This window comes from Palaemon carinicauda, chromosome 22 (assembly GCF_036898095.1).
Source record: "Palaemon carinicauda isolate YSFRI2023 chromosome 22, ASM3689809v2, whole genome shotgun sequence".
NCBI classification, from domain to species: Eukaryota; Metazoa; Arthropoda; class Malacostraca; order Decapoda; family Palaemonidae; genus Palaemon; species Palaemon carinicauda.
The window spans coordinates 3,656,398-3,674,019 of record NC_090746.1 but is presented as its reverse complement, the minus strand read 5'-3'; the positions used below and the strand labels follow the sequence as shown (position 1 = coordinate 3,674,019).

Below are 17,622 nucleotides of genomic sequence, written 5' to 3'. Positions count from 1 at the left end.
AGGCTTTGAATAATCCTTCAGGACTGGTCAGGGATAACTGTACCAGTAGCTGAACACTGGCTATACAGCCAATGATATCCAGTGCTCAAGCATTTGAGACTGTAGTTGCACCCTCTTCAGTCAGCATAGTAAATCATTAAGTAGGGAGTCATAAGTATCTTCACCTCCTCCTTTCTGATCCAAAACCTTCACTTGGAATTTTTCTCCTGTATACAGTATACGGTAGGGAATTCTCAGCTCGAACATGATATATTTGATGGACTTTAAGAAGACTTCTTCCATGAGACAATACCAGTCGGTGTGGTAGACATGGATGGCTTTCCCAAGGTATAGGTCTCTATGCCAGATAACCCCAGAATTCTTTGCTTCCTTTCTGGTCCACCCCTTTGGAGTTAGAAAGCTTAAGCCATCAAGTTTTATTATACAAATCTGCATTAACAAAACTTATCAAGCAGGCTTTTTTGTGAATTTAGACTTTGAGATGCTTTACAATATTACCCAGTCTTTTGCCCTACAAGACTACAAGACCATCTCCACCAATTCATGCAGTATCTTGACTTATGGATAGAGTGCAAAATTTGATAATTCCTCCATTTCCCTTGCAGTTATTTCAGAGCTATTTTCTTAAAACTAGCCTCGGGAGATTTTGGGAGAGTTCGGGAGTTTATCCAGAACATTTCTGGTCATCATCTAATTCTGACTTTGGGTCTTCTGTTTTTAGCTAAAAACAAAATGCCCCTTCAGAAGCAGGATCCTCTATATTATAGCTTTAGGATTGAGAGATGGTAACCTCTGTCCAGAGTCTATCCTGGAATTATATCTGCAGAGACCACATCTTCAAAAGCTACTGTTTCAAAATATTCAGACCAAAAAGTCTTTCAACAGGGGCTATCTGTATTCAAATGATCTCCCGTATTAAGAGAGCTGATTCTCTCTCCACTCCTAAATCCCATGATGTGGAAAAATTTGCTTCCTCACTAGCATTCTTTGCTAATATGCATTTTCAGGACATCCATAGCTTTATTAGTTTGTCTGGGCGTAGGATGTTTATAAGACACTACTTGAAAAAAAATTCTAAGCAGTGCACCATGTATGTGTTACTCAGCTGATCATAGCACCTACAAGGGGGAAAATGGATAGAAGGAGGGCCGCATCATATAAGCCCTTCAACAGAAGCTTGATAATAGCCATCCAACTTTTCTCCATTGTTTTCCCTTATGAGGCGAGTGTCAGACTTGTTAGTTTTTCTTCTCACCTTTACACACATGATTAAACTGTTTGCTTAGCTGTAGACTATTGTCCTTGATGGTACACATGACTACTCCAGCCTTGGAGACCACATAGCCCATTAATCCCCCAAATAAGGGAGGTTCTATGAGGTCTCCTCATGTAAGGAAGAGGAATATTTTTTATTCTCACTTTTGAGTATGGGAGATGGCAACTTGGAGCAAGTTAGTACTCATTGTCTCCAGTAGTAGTGATGGTTCTTGGGGATGATGTGTCATCGATTGTCATATGATTTCAGCACTGGTGCCAGGTTCAATAGTGCCTGAACTCAGGTTCTCCCATATACACACTAAGTCTGTTCTATCCTTTTAAAAGAAAGTCCTTGGAAGAGGATGAAGTCGATACAGTCTGTTTCATCAGTTCCTGCCCCAGAACTGGTGCCCTCTACGTTCTCCGCTCCTCAACCCGGAAAGTCGGACGACACCCTGTCTGCCATCAAAGCTATGATGGAGATGTTCGAGAAGAAGAGCGAACAAAGAGAAGCTGCGCTGAGGAAGGAGATTCTTCAGCTTGCAGCGAACCGTGGGTCTCAGAGGAGACTCAACGTAAAGGATCTTCCCTCGTGCTCCGAGGTAAACCCGTGGAGACATGCTGAGTACATGCCAATTACGAACGGTAAGATCTTTGTTTCAGAGAAGCTGGGAGCTGTCCCTATCGAGGACTTTGACTTCTGGCCCAGCTTTGAGTCCTATCCAGACTGCTTCATTCGTCTAAATGCGGAACCTGTATCCAAGGAGGAGACAGAGCCTAAGGAGGTCATAGTGCTTGACCATACGAAGGCTCAGGCTTTGCTAGCCAGCAGTTTGAAGGACAGGGGCTTCACCAATTCTAAGGTGCTGGCCCTGAGTGAGAAACATCCCTCTTTTCTTGCTCCAGCAACTATAGCCTTCCCCTTTGCAGAGAAAGGGTTTAAGGCAGTGGAAGCTGGGAAACCTTGCCCTACACTGGAGGAGTGTAGACCCCTTTCCTTAGCGTTGCCAACGGATCACAAAGACTGGAAGGATATTCAGCATACCTTCTCAGTCGGGAAGTTGGAGGCTGATATCGCTGGACATCAGTTTAGCGAAAACCTCCCAAAGTTGTCTGAGTGTCTCCTGCGTAGGGAACAGGATACAAAGGAGAGGCTTGCTGCCTCTCTGTCCCTTCAGGTGACCTTGGAGGCAATGGCAAGTGAACAGAGATCCCCAGATATGTTCATGGTCATAGCCAAAACACACTTGGCAACCCTAACAAAAGACTTCTATAGCTTTGTTAGGGCAAGAAGGGCTTGTAGAGAGTTCGTGTTTGCCTCGGCTGCGGTCAAACACGAAGCCAGGAAGTTGATATCTTCCAATATCTGGGGAAAAGACCTATTCCCAAATGAGTTGGTCAAAGAAATAGTCGACAAGGCCGCCACGGAGAATAGAAATATTCTCCAGAAGTGAGGCATGTCGGCTAAGAGGAAGTCTTCTCCGGATGAGGGTCCCCAACCGAAGAGGAAGACAAAGAGGCCAAGAGTGCCATCTCGCCCTGCCAGACAACAACAACAACTTCCCATGACTGCGGTGCCACAGTTGGTGGCACAGCCCCAACCCACCTACCAGATGGTACCCCAGCAGGTGGTGACTCAAGTCACCAGCCTTTACTCCCGCCTATGAGAGGCAGATCACCACCTTTCGCCCTAAAGGTAGGGGTCAGGTAGAGATTCCTCTAGACGTCCCTCGAGAGGAAGAGGGGGTAGGGGAGCACGCGGTCAAGGAGGCAAGCCCTCCAGAAACCAGAAGTAATGAGATGCTTCCGGTAGGAGGAAGACACTGACTCTTCCGGGATCATTGGACCTTCGATCCCTGGGCCCACAGCTTAATAAAAAACGGACTAGGTTGGAGCTGGAAGACAGCTCCACCATCATTTCCTCAATTCTTCCAACTCTCCACCCCTGTTTTGGAAGAATACACCCGGGAGCTCTTGAGCAAACGGGTGATAAGGAGGGCAAAGTCCATCAAATTCCAAGGAAGGCTGTTTTGTGTTCCCAAGAAGGACTCAGACAAACTCAGAGTCATTCTGGATTTGTCGCCACTCAACAAGTTTATCGAGAACGACAAGTTCAAGATGCTGACCCTTCAATACATAAGGGCCCTGTTTCCCAAAAGGGCATACACAGTCTCCATAGACATGGCAGATGCCTATTGGCACATTCCGATCAATCGTCAACTCTCCTCCTTCCTAGGATTCAGGCTACAAAAAAGAAAGTACGCTTTCAGAGCCATGCCCTTCGGACTAAACATAGCCCCAAGGATCTTCACGAAGCTTGCAGAAGCAGTCGTTCAACAACTACGCCTACAAGGGGTCCAGGTGGTATCCTATGTGGACGATTGGCTGGTGTGGGCAGCATCCGAGACGAAATGCATGCAAGCATCCAAGAAAGTGATCCAGTTCCTGGAACATCTAGGATTCAAGATCAACACCAAAAAGTCTTGACTATCTCCAGCTCAGAAGTTTCAATGGCTAGGCATACATTGGGACTTACAGTCACATCGCCTCTCCATTCCATTAAAGAAGAGGAGAGATAGCAGGATCTGTCAAGAGACTTCTAAAATCCAACAGGATTTCAAGACGCCAACAGGAGAGAGTGCTGGGCTCCCTTCAGTTTGCATCAGTGACAGACCCAGTGCTAAGAGCACAGTTAAAAGATGCATCAGGAGTCTGGAGAAGATACGCATCAAACGCTCGAAGAGATCTAAGAAGACCAATACCGAGTCGGCTACGATCACTTCTCAAGACATGGTCGGAGGCCAGGAACTTCAAGAGGTCAACACCTTTGCAACCAACTCCGCCCTCAGTCATCATCCACACGGATGCATCATCGGAAGGATGGGGAGGTCACTCTCATCTACAGAAAGTTCAAGGAACTTGGTCCTCTCTATCCGAGACCTTCCATATCAACATTTTGGAGCCCATGGCAGTCTTCCTCACACTGAAGAAATTATCCCCTCACCCTTCAGTCCATATAAGACTGATTCTAGACAGCGAGGTGGTAATGAGATGTCTGAATCGTCAAGGCTCGAGATCACCTCAACTCAACCAAGTGATGTTGGCCATCTTCCGTTTAGCGGAAATGAAGAGATGGCACTTATCAGCAGTTCACCTCAAGGGTTCCGCAACGTGACGGCAGACGCTCTATCCAGGATAGCTCCGATAAAGTCAGAATGGTCCCTGGATGCAAGATCATTCTCCTTCATCTTTAATAAGTCCCGGAACTGCAGATCGACCTCTTCGCGACGAGCAACAACAAGAAACTTCTCGATAGGTGGCCCCATACGAGGACCCTCTAGCGGAAGCAGTGGACGCCATGTCCCTCAACTGGAACAAATGGACCAGGATTTATCTGTTCCCTCCATCCAACCTGCTGATGAAGGTCCTCAACGAGCTGAGATCTTTTCAAGGAACAGCAGCCCTAGTGGCCCCGGAGCAACTGGTTCCCATTAATATTGGAATTACAGCCGAGGCAGATTCCCCTGCCGGACCCAGTTCTGTCTCAACAAGTGCAGAAGTTGACTGTCTTCGCTTCATTACAGAAAACCCAAGACCTTCATCTCATGATTTTCTCTCCCTAGCAGTAAAGAAAAGGTTTGGGATCTCGAAAGAAAGTATAGACTTCTTAGAGGAATATAAGTCAAAATCTACCAGAAGGCAATACGAGTCATCCTAGAAGAAATGGTGGCCTTTGTCAAGGCAAGAAACCCAAAGGAAATCTCGACGGATTTCTGCTTGTCTTTCTTTATTCACCTTCATGAACAAGGTTTAGCAGCCAACACAATAACTACGTGTAAATCTGCCTTGACTAGACCCTTGCTTTATGCTTTCCAAGTAGACTTGTCTAATGAGATTTTTAACAAAATCCCTAAGGCCTGTGCTAGGCTCAGGCCTGCAGCACCTTCAAAGGCCCATCTCATGGTCAGTGGATAAGGTACTACATTTCGCTTCAAGCTTGGACAACGATAATTGCCCTTTGAAAGATTTGACTCAAAAAGTTATATTCTTGTTTGCTCTAGCCTCAGGGGCTAGAGTTAGTGAGATAGCGGCCCTTTCTAGGGAAGAGGGCCATATCCAGTTTGCCGAAACGGGAGAGCTAAATCTCTTTCCCGACTTAACGTTTCTTGCCAAGAATGAGCTATCCACTAAGAGGTGGGGTTCCTGGAGAATCTGCCCTCTGAAGGAAGAAGTCTGTCTGTGTCCAGTAGAGAGAGTAAAGGTCTATCTTCGCAGAACTTCAGACTTCAGGGGAGGACAACTCTTTAAAGGAGAAACATCGGGTTCAAACTTATCTCTAAAACAACTAAGGGCGAAGATCACTTACTTCATTCGCAGAGCAGATCCTGACAGTACACCGGCAGGTCATGATCCTAGGGAAGTCGCTTCTTCGCTAAATTTTTTCCAGCTCATGGATTTCGAGAGCCTTTGCTCGTTTACTGGATGAAAGTCATCCAGAGTGTTTTTCAAACACTACACGAAGCAAGTGCAAGAATTAAAAAGTTTCGTGGTGGCGGCAGGTAGTGTACTAAAACCTGTCGCTTAGTGCTGCGAGGAGCAGTGAATTATGTGGGACTATAATTCTAAGGGTGTACATGTGGGCACATGGTAAGTGAAAATGTCATCAAGGTTACATTATGGACTGTTCCAGTGTACAGAGGTGATGAAACATAGACTGAACACTAAGTGTCGTGTGTTTTTTACACAAGCGTAAAGAGACAGAAGTCTCAGAAAGACATTAGAAAATTTATAAAATTTTCATTGGAGTGGCAAAACATTTTGTTTTCAGATAAAACAAGTATTTATGATTTATTCTGTAGGGTCTATATTGGAAAATTTTATTTCACTTGCATTCTTATATTATTTCACTTGCATTCTTATATTATTTCACTTGCATTCTTATATTAATATGAAATGTATGCTGAATTTCTATTTATTGCCTGACAATAAATGATTAACTGTTTCGTGCGTCTTATTTCGCCCTAAACACTTTTGATAAAATTGTGTGTGAGCATTCCTTTCATTCCTTATTATTCTGCTTAATAATATTGAGCAAAGGTAGTTACTTTGCTCCTATATGAGATTTCTTTCAGAAGCAGGTCTTCTGAAAAATATTTAACTTTTATGACATTCAATTTTTATGATTTTAATTGAATACTCTTTAATTTTTTATTTTATTTCATTTTTTACTTTTGTATACATAAATTAAATGTTACCGGCGTCAATGACCTTAGATGTCAGGATGCCTGAAAACTTTAAATCATTCATTCATTCATTGTTCCTATATGAAAACAAACCTTTCTAGCTAGACTTAACTTGTTTCGATACAAGATACAAACTTGTCTTTTGCGGTATATAGCTGATATACCTCAGATGCTATGGTGGCTGACATGAACTCGGGTTCGTTTATAAATACAAACTTTGGCTAAAGGCATACAGTGAGATCTGTATGCTCTTTTGATGGCTAGGTAGGTCATATGAAATATGCATACTTCGAGACTTTTCCCGAGTCTAGTGTGACTCTTCCCTGTAGGGGGCAGGAAGCACTAACAGAGTCTATGATTAGATGAAATGACATATAACGGTAATGTCATAGGTCTCTTAGGTCTACATGACCAAGGAAATATTGTCTTGAGGTTTAAGGCACAACTGGGAAATCCACGGATACATTAATGCTCTGATAAACTTCCATCAGGACGACATGGCCTGAGCCCATAAAACGGATTTTGAGCTAAGCGAAAGATCTATTTTTGGGTGAGATAGCCATGTCGTCCTGATGGACCCGCCCTCCTTTCTATGAAAGGCCTTGGCAAGATCCCTCCCAATAATACTGTATCCATAAGTACCAGCTTAACGCTACAAGGAATAAAGATGGCGGCGATTATAGCGCCATCTGGATGGGCGATCATAGCGCCATCTGGGTACTTTAGCAGTACCGGAGGAAGGGAACTTTATAACGGCTCCTCTTTTATTTTGCCACTTTTCCCCTCGAAGCGTAAACGCTATGCGGGGTGCAGATTGCTATGTGGCGTGGCAAGATTACGTCCCCTGATATTATGCGATATCCTATAAGGAAAACTTTAAGGATATTCGTGCCAGGAGTTAGAATTCTGTAGACCTTAAGTTAAATTCTCTGGGAATATCACTGTAGTCAAATATACCCTAGGAAGCCACTTAAAGGAACCTTCCATCAGGACGACACGGCTATCTCACCCAAAAATAGATTTTTCGCTTCGCTTAAAATCAGTTTTCTGGGGCGGCCTGTGACGGCCGGTGAAAGGTCCTTCTTTGTACCTTTCCTAATATAAATCTTCCAAATATACTAGAGAAAGATAAAAGCATGGAATGCAGAGGTTACAACCCTCACGCGAACACCTTGTAGGTGTCGTGTATTTAACAAAGGCGTGTGAAAACCACTATTCACAGGCTGTCTTCCATTTAGATAATCCCTTCATCAATGGGGAGGGCCGTGACAGGCCCTAGAGAACATAGTTGAACTACCCCACCGACACCTACCACTCACGCCCTCTAGGACATCCTTCTGATTTTGGACTTGCCCGCAAGTTGAGATTGTTTTTGCACAAGTGTTTTTCGAAGTGTTTCTCGTTAATTCAACATGACTGACGTTGCTACTTCACCCTTACCAATGTTAAGTACCATAGTTTGTTTTGACAGCTTATTGCAGTACCGGGCATTTGTTCTGTTTCCAGTATGGTGGTTTTTAGTTTTGGAAGCGATTGTCCTGCCGCGGTGTCGGCAGCCATTTTGGGTTATGTTCGCTTCGGTAAATTTTCAAGTTATTATTGCCCATCTGGTACTCTGTCATCTAGGTTATATCACTTACATTTTATGACCATTAGTATTATCAGTAATTATTATTAGTTTTAACTATGGTATTTATTTGTTTGCAAGTCCAATTTGGACCTACGAAGAATAGCGATTTAGTCTGTTAGTTTTGTACTCGCCTCAGGAAGGCTCGATTTAGACTATATCCTTGTTTATTTGTTACGTTGTCGTTATTCTTCGTTCTTGGTTATTACAATTACTAAGTAAAAAGCAATCAATTTTATTATTTTTCTTATCATATTATTGTGTGATGTTAGTTTTTTATTATGTAACCTTGAAAGCGAGAGCATAGAGTGCTCGTTTCCTGTTCTACAGATATGAGTTACCCCTTCTCTCGTTTTCTTTATTAGCTCGAGTAAGAGAGGTGAATTTCCCGTTTTCCGTTTTTTATACGATCACGAGTTATTCAGGCCTCCTCCTTATTATCCGAGTTGATGATAGTACGTTTAATGTTATACACGTTTTATTGATGTGGTTACTGTTAATATAGCTAGCACTATTAATAGGTACGTTAGTGTATGAGTCATTAATTGGGGTCGTTTTATACCGACACCCTTAGCTCCGCCTTGAGTTATACTCCGCTATAATGGATACTCATTGGGTGAGAACTAGTCAGATATTTGGAGTGCAAAGGTGATATCCGGCACTCAGACTCCGGCTGAGGCCTTTTGCACACGAACCTTTGTCATGTTTGATCACAATTACACTATTACGGCCCCTTTTTCATCGAATCTCCGGCTTCACTGGAGATAACACAGACATTCAGAATTGAGGTTAATGTTATCGTACCGGTGATGGTCACGATATCACGATGACGGGCCTTTGCTACCGGATCTCCGGTACAAACAGAGATCAAGCAGACGTTCAGATCCGAAGTTAACAATGTGATACCGATGAAGATTATAGATTCATGTTACGTGGTTACTGATTTTTAATATAATTTCTTGATATATTAAGGTGCTAGCTACTACCATACTCACACATAATTAAGATTTAAGTGTTTATATGTCACTGACCAGAATCTCAAGGAACATCCAGACTTATGTCTTCTTTCTTTTACAGAAAGTCCGCTGCGCTGCCAAGGGCTGCTCCGCTGCCTTTACTGATCCCATGGGCCATGATCTATGCCGGTCCCATGCCCATTGCGCCATATCCTTCTCTCGGGAACCGGGACAAGCCCCCTACATGATATGGTTCCCGGAGTCATGCATGCTCTGCTATGAGCTGTCATCCCTACTCCTGAGCGAGGAGGTAAGTTGGTTCCAGTTTGTTCCTGTTAATATCCTTTGCGAGGAATTAATTTGTCTTTATATATTTACATCAGTTTTTGCTTCATCATTAATCCCCTCTCCTCTTTCAGGCTGATGATGAATCTCTCCGGGAGGCAAGAGCTACTCTCCGTCCTTGGGTGTCAGGTTTTGGGAGGAATGCGCCGTCTGGCGCACCCTATCTCTTTGATGGAGACATGGCTTCTCGCCTATTCCCAGGCTCTACTACTGCAGCAGTTCCACCGGAGACAGCGGCCGCGTTAATTGAGGTGGTTAGAGCAACCATTCTAACTGAGGAAGAGGTTTTAGTGACGGAGGCCGAGCCCTTTCTAGATCTGGACGACTAACCCATGGATGAGCAGGTAGGTGGTGTTGAGTTGGTGGACCCCCTTTCACCCCACACTCCTTCCTCTACTACTTCCTTTCACGGCTTTGATAAACCTACGGCTTCTCCTCGAGGTCCCTCCGTTCCTGTACGACCCAAGGTGAAGCCACTACGTACCTTTAAGCCTTCAGCTTTGCCATTAACAGTGTCACCAGTCCCGGGATCCTCAAAGGATCCTGATGTTCATATTACTGTACCTAAAACCATGACTCCTAAAAAGTCGAAGTCCACTAAGTCCAGGGCTTCGTTAGAGGATCGGGCTTGGGAGCCCGCTTTATCCGCCGCCATGGTCAGGGATATTGTGAAAGAACAGATACAACAGCATCTACAACAACAGTCTAGGACAGACCAAGGAGCTATGACGGTGCTCAAAGATATGGTAGCGAGTCTCATCCGTTCCGGAACTCGGATGCCTCCTCCTTCAGCCCCGGACGCATCGAAGTTACCCCTCTTCGAGAAAAACAACCCTTGGAGGTTTGCCTTACATGCTCCATATATTGATGGTGCCATAACTCTGGAGGGCATAGGCACCCGTCCTCGGACCTAGAATTTTACCCTCCGGGACTAGAATTCCCATTCAACGGCTTCATCCGATTGAAAGAACATGCCTTGGTTAGGTTAGACAAGGTACCGAAGGAAACGGTAATATTTCCTAAAGAGCAGGCCCAAGCTCTCTGGGCCAGGATGTTGTCAGACTGGGGGTGCACTAATTCCAAGCTCACCCCACACAAAGGAGCCTACACCATATTTACAGCTTCTCCAGTTATTACCTTGCCTATTACAGATAAAGTAGCAGCTCTTACTTTTCAAGCTATCAAAGAAGGTTCTGCCATGCCGGCTCTTAAAGAGACGGATCCCACCTCCATGCTCATTCCGAGTACCGTTACTATCTGGGATGATGCCCCCGCTACTTTCACAGTAGGGAAGTTAGACCCAGACTGCGCCTCTAATCTGTTTTCCGAGAAGCTTCCCAAATTACCAGATAATCTTCTCAAGACTGAGTTTGAGGCATGGAATAGGTTAGCTAGGTCTCTCCACTCCATTACCTCCGTGGAGTCCCTAGCCTTGCTTTATCCGACCGAGACCTTGTTCCGGGTATTCACAAAGAACCTGTCTCTGTCCTTCCAAATCGACTTACACGAGTTTTGTTCGGCTCGGGTTAGTTGCAGGAAACACGTTCTATCTGAGGCCTCGATCAGGCATGAACCGAACAGACTGATAGCTTCCCCCTGCTGGGGTAAGAACCTTTTTCCTCAGGAGGAGGTGAACAAGGTACTACAAGACGCTGCGAGAGCAAACCAAAATTTGCAAGCGAGGTGGGGCCTCACTGCCAAAAGGAGGGTTGAGGTTCAAAAGCAAACCTTCAGGAAGAAACAGAGGTTTGCCCCTTACAAGACGAGCCGAGGTCACTACCAGCAATCGTCGGTTACCCACTCGTCCTCACAGTCTCCCGCTGCTTCGTCACCTCTACAACCGAAGCACCCTCAACAGGTGGTCTACCTCACTGCTCCCCCAGGTACCCAACCCAACCCTGTTTGGATGCCCTCACCCGCATACAACCCTAGCTACGAACCCTCAGGTCCCTTTCGTGGACACCAGAGAGGTAGCTACAGGGCTAGAGGACAGTTCCGTCAACGAGGCGGACCTAGGACAAGGGGTTCTCGAGGAGGGAAGGGACCTAGATTCACTCCCTTGCAATGATATAGTCCTTGTAGGGGGGAGACTTTACCACTTTCGAGACCATTGGACCTTCAGCCCGTGGGCTCACAGCATAGTCTCCAAAGGCTTGGGGTGGAAATGGTCACAAGGTTCTCCTCCTCCACCAGTGGCCTTCTTCCAGAGACCCACTACCATTCTGAGAGAGTACACCACCGAGTTACTAAAGAAAAAAGCAATCAAACGGGTTCGATCACTGAAGTTCCAAGGCCGCCTGTTCACAGTTCCGAAGAAAGGCTCGTCGGCATTGAGAGTGGTCCTGGACTTGTCAAAGCTAAATTCTTACATCCTCTGCGACAGGTTCCGGATGTTGACCATCTCTCAGGTACGGACCCTGCTTCCCCGTGGGGCCGTCACCACCTCTATCGATCTTACCAACGCCTATTATCACGTACCAATAGCTCGAAACTTCTCTCCTTACCTAGGTTTCCGTCTAGGCAGGAAAGCCTTTGCGTTCAAAGTCATGCCCTTCGGCCTCAACATTGCACCCAGGATATTCACGAAACTGGGAGAGACAGTGTTAGAACAACTCAGGAACCAAGGGATTCAGATCGTTGCTTATCTGGACGATTGGCTTATTTGGGCTCGGTCAGCCCTGGAATGCAACAGAGCTACGAAGAAAGTACTTCGTTTTCTCGCCAACCTGGGATTTCGGGTCAATCTTCATAAATCCCGCCTACTACCATCAGACCGCTTTGAATGGTTAGGCATACAGTGGGACCTTGCACGGCACAAGCTGGCTCTACCTCCCAAAAAGGTAAGAGAAATAGCTTCCAAGATCAAGAATTTTCTCAAACACAAACAGGTGTCCAGAAGAGCCTTAGAAAGAATCCTCGGCCTTCTTCAATTCGCTCCAGTAACAGATCGACTATTGAAAGCCAAACTCAAAGACATCAATCGAGTTTGGAGAAAGAGAGCCACAGTACCTTTGAGAGACAAGGTCTCGAAGATCCCCTCTGTCTTGAAAATGAGACTACAGCCATGGTCCGAACAGAAGAACCTCTCCAAATCGGTTCCTCTTCAATTCCCACCCCCACAAGTGACAATTCATACAGACGCGTCTCTGAGTGGATGGGGGGGTTACTACGAACGTCAGATGTTTCAGGGCTCTTGGTCACCCGCCATGAAACACTTCCATATCAATGTTCTCGAAGCCATGGCAGTGTTCTTGACCCTGAAGAGAGACTCTCCTCCGAGGTCGACCCACATCAGAGTAGTGTCAGACAGCACAGCCGTAGTACACTGCATCAACAGAGGAGGATCCAAGTCGCCCAACCTGAATCAGATCCTGGTCACTATCTTCGCCTTGGCAGCAGAAAAGAACTGGTTCCTGTCAGCAACCCACCTAGCGGGAGTCCAGAATGTGATAGCGGACTCACTATCCAGGACGAAACCACTGGAATCAGAATGGTCTCTGGACATAATTTCATTCCGGTGGATACTCAGGCTGGTTCCGGGCCTTCAGGTAGATCTATTCGCAACTCAGATGAATCACAAACTTTCGTGTTATGTGACACCAAACATGGACCCTCAGGCTTATGCCATAGACGCATTAACCCTGGATTGGAACCATTGGAGGAAGATTTACCTATTTCCACCAGTGAATCTTCTAATGAAAGTATTGCACAAACTACGCTCCTTCCGGGGGGCAGTGGCCTTAGTAGCACCTCACTGGCCAAAGAGCAGTTGGTTTCCTCTCCTCCTCGAGTTGAAACTCCGACCCTTCCGGATTCCATTCCCCAAACTAACCCAAGTAATCCAAACACAGACTGTGTCAGATTCCTCAAGGATAGCCAAAACCCTAACTTTGTGGACTTCATGAAGTTTGCAGCTCATAAAGACGCAAACATTGACCCGGAAAACGTTCTCTTCATCGAAGCGGACAAAAGGGACTCGACAATTCGTCAATATGATTCGGCTGTTAAGAAATTAGCAGATTTCCTAAAGAATTCAGACCACACTCGTATTACTCCGAATTTAGCCATCTCGTTTTTTAGGTTCCTATTTGACAAGGGCTTGGCAGCTAGCACTATAACTACCATCAAGTCAGCTTTGAAGAAGATCTTCCTGGTTGGGTTTAACATTAACCTGGCTGATTCCTATTTCTCATCTATTCCAAAAGAATGTGCTAGGCTTCGGCCTTTGGATCGGCCGCAAAAAGTCTCTTGGTCTCTGAACAATGTCCTCAAACTCGTGTCAGACACGGACAACGAGTCCTGCTCTTATATCACTCTGCTTAGGAAGACTCTATTTCTAACAGCTATGGCCTCAGGTGCTATAATCTCAGAACTAGCAGCTCTCTCACGTAACCCGGTAAACATAGATTTCCTCCCTACAGGCGAAGTACTGCTTTCCCCAGACAGAGCTTTCCTAGCTAAAAATGAGGACCCGCAAAATAGGTGGTCCCCTTGGAAGATTATCTCTCTTCCCCAGGATCCTTCGCTGTGTCCAGTCACTACTCTCAGGACCTTTTTAGCTAGATCTGCCACCCGCTCGTCTGGCCCCTTATTTATCAGGGAACAAGGGGGTACTATGACCATTCAAGGTATCAGACAACAAATCCTCTACTTCATTAAACATGCTAACCTGGAATCATTTCCCCATGCTCATGATATACGGTCAATAGCTACCTCTATCAATTACTTCCAGAACATGGACTTTGATGACCTTAAAAAATATACGGGTTGGAAATCTCCTATGGTTTTCAAACGCCACTATCTAAAGAACTTACAGGCCCTTAAATACCCTACGGTTGCAGCGGGGAGTCTTATCTCCCCCCATTAAACTCTGATTATTTCTGTATTCCATCTCTTCTCTCCTCCTTCCTAACCACCTCTCACACCACGTCGCCACTCTCCTGGGTGGTTCGTTAGCCCTAAGTTATTTTACCATGTTTAATTGCTATGATTTAACTGTTATTGTAATTACCATTCCTTTAAAGTTTAGATATGCTTAGACATGTAAGATTGATTCCTTTTGCGACTGGACACTCAGGTGATCCCTTGTCTTCATATTATTTTAGCATTACGTCCCCTATGCCTATGGCTAGTTTATGATTTTATGTTTACTTACAGTATTATTATTGGCTTACATGGTGTTTGTTTTCTCCTTATGTTATTATGGTATTGGGCTTGGAAGGCATTCTCTGGTACATTTTCACCGGCCGTCACAGGCCGCCCCAGAAAAGGGATTTTGACGAAGGAAAAATCTATTTCTGGGAAGAGGCCTGCGACGCCCGGTGAAACCCTTCCCGGTTATTTGGTACGGACCCACCCCCTTTTTTCCTTGCCAAGCCATATGTTCTTGCAGAAGGACGTCCTAGAGGGCGTGCGTGGTAGGTGTTGGTGGGGTAGTTCAACTATGTTCTCTAGGGCCTGTCACGGCCCTCCCCATTGATGAAGGGATTATCTAAATGGAAGACAGCCTGTGAATAGTGGTTTTCGCACGCCTTCGTTAAATACACGACACCTACAAGGTGTTCGCGCGAGGGTTGTAACCTCTGCATTCCATGCTTTTATCTTTCTCTAGTATATTTGGAAGATTTATATTAGGAAAGGTAAAAAGAAGGACCTTTCACCGGGCGTCACAGGCCTCTTCCCAGAAATAGATTTTTCCTTCGTCAAAATCCCTTAATTAGGCAATGTAAAGCAAATAACCAAAAAGATCAAATTCAGAGGGAGGGGGGAGCTAAGCAAAATAAATTAACAGCTCTGCATATATCAAGGAAATTTTAACACGCAAGTTGCTGCGGATTGGCAAAGGTAGGCCGTTACTAAAGCTGGGACATGAGCTGAAATACAGTACAGTACTTTAAATGTCAAATTCAAAATTCTTTATTTCATCAATAATAATGGTTATTACATTTCTGAAATTCTTTATTAAAACACAAAAACATATTTCTGACAGGAGTGCTATAAAAGAAGCAATGTATTTCAAAAGATATTTGCCACCTGTTTACACAATGAGATGCACAAACAAGAATCTCAGTTGCCATCAAAGGCCTGTTGGTGCTTCGTTATTCCCAGATGCAAGGGCTGCTGGATGGAATGGAAGATTTCTTTTTCTGTGAAGTATCTGAAGATAAAACAGACATGATATAAGGCTAATTAAATTAATAAGTTTGCATTGAAGCAAAGCTATTTTTTAAAAGCACAATATCTACCCTTTGTTCTTTCCGCACCACAGGAAATATCTAAAAGTCCTAGTTATGACATTAATACCAGAGATCATTTCCTGGTCTAACCCATTTGATAAAACTATCCAGACCCTAATAATTCTCATATTCTTAACAAAATTGACCAAAAATATCAGTTATGGACAAGGGAAATTCCTCCTTAAATGCTCATAAAATCATAATGTGACTCAATTTTATCACTAATCAAGTAAAAATTATTTCCTATGCCTCATCAAGCTCTTATTAAGCACAAGGTACTATGGTCATTTAACATTGTCTGAATTAATAACACACAAACTGTAATTGGAAGATGACTTAAACACACTAAACAAAAGATATAAGGTATAAATATTGAATCAATGCATGAAAGATATTTATAAATAAAAACATATATTAATATAGATCCATGAAATTCTTTGCAAAATAAAGAGGTTATTAGATGGCACAATAATATTATAACTATGTCTTGAATATATCCTACAATAAGAGACAGTTAAATTTCCAACACTTGATATCGTAATATGGACATCAAACCCATGAAGTGCAACCAATTGCTAACATTAAAAAAACCTTTTTAAAGCATTAAGCAGCAATAAAATCATGAATTGGAGACTTAGTTAATGAACCAGGATTAAACTCCTCTCAGTTTTTACACATGCTACCATGTTAAGAGAGTTAATACATAGTACTGTACACCATACTGTATTACCAAATAAAAAAAATTAAACCTAAACAATGACCTTTCAACATGAATAATTCTATGCCTGATGGAAATAACATATGTTTGAAGATTATGTCACCACATTACTGTACTGTACTCTGCGACTACCTTCGATGTCAAGTACATTAAATTACGTACTCAGAAGATATACAATATGAATAAATATTGGAACTAAACAGACACTTGTATTGATCACAAACTGATAAAACCTCACATTCATTAGCCTACTTAAGAGATCATATCTGCAGAGAATCTAGGACCAACAGATAACAGGGGCTATTCCATCTATGATATGCAAAGAGCTTACGATAGAGTTATCCAGTACTATGGTGCTACAGGATCATAATAATAGTTATACATGGGCACTAACCAATTCAATGAAATTTTCAGTACTTGCAATGAATTTAAATAGTTTATGAGTTTACTATTATAAGAAACTCTGATTATACAGTTATAATACAGAATATAAGTTAAAAATGTTATTTTCATTAGTAAAATAAATTTTTGAATATACTTACCCGGTGATCATATAGCTGTCAGCTCTGCTGCCCGACAGAAAAACCTAAGGACGAAATACGCCAGCGATCGCTATACAGGTGGGGGTGTACATCAACAGCGCCATCTGTCGAGCAGGTACTCAAGTACTCGATGTCAACACAGAACCAATTTTCTCCTCGGCCCACTGGGTCTCTATTGGGGAGGAAGGGTGGGTCCTTTAATTTATGATCACCGGGTAAGTATATTCAAAAATTTATTTTACTAATGAAAATAACATTTTTCAATATTAAACTTACCCGGTGATCATATAGCTGATTCACACCCAGGGGGGTGGGTAGAGACCAGCATATATGTTAACATTAAGAGCTAAGTATTTCGTATTTCATTTTAGCAGTTATTCAAAATAACAAACATAAAATTAATAAGTACCTGGTAAGGAAGTCGACTTGAACAATTACTCTGCCTTTTTTAAGTACGTCTTCCTTACTGAGCCTCGCGATCCTCATAGGATGCTGAGCGACTCCTAGGAGCTGAAGTATGAAGGGTTGCAACCCATACTAAAGGACCTCATCAAAACCTCTAATCTAGGCGTTTCTCAAGAAAGAATTTGACCACCCGCCAAATCAACCAGGATGCGAAAGGCTTCTTAGCCTTCCGGACAACCCAAAAACAACAATAAAAAGCATTTCAAGAGAAAGATTAAAAAGGTTATGGGATT

The 17,622-nt window shown here is 43.6% G+C and overlaps 1 protein-coding gene and 1 pseudogene across 3 annotated transcripts in view; one reads left to right on the top strand and one right to left on the bottom strand.

Annotated features, from left to right (window-relative positions):
• The window catches only part of LOC137616282 (lysine-specific demethylase 8-like), a 286,403-nt gene that overhangs the window by 248,910 nt on the left and 19,871 nt on the right, over nt 1–17,622 (top strand). The window lies entirely within an intron of this gene.
• LOC137616288 (microfibril-associated glycoprotein 4-like) overlaps nt 15,241–17,622 on the bottom strand; it is a 208,855-nt pseudogene continuing 206,473 nt past the window's right edge.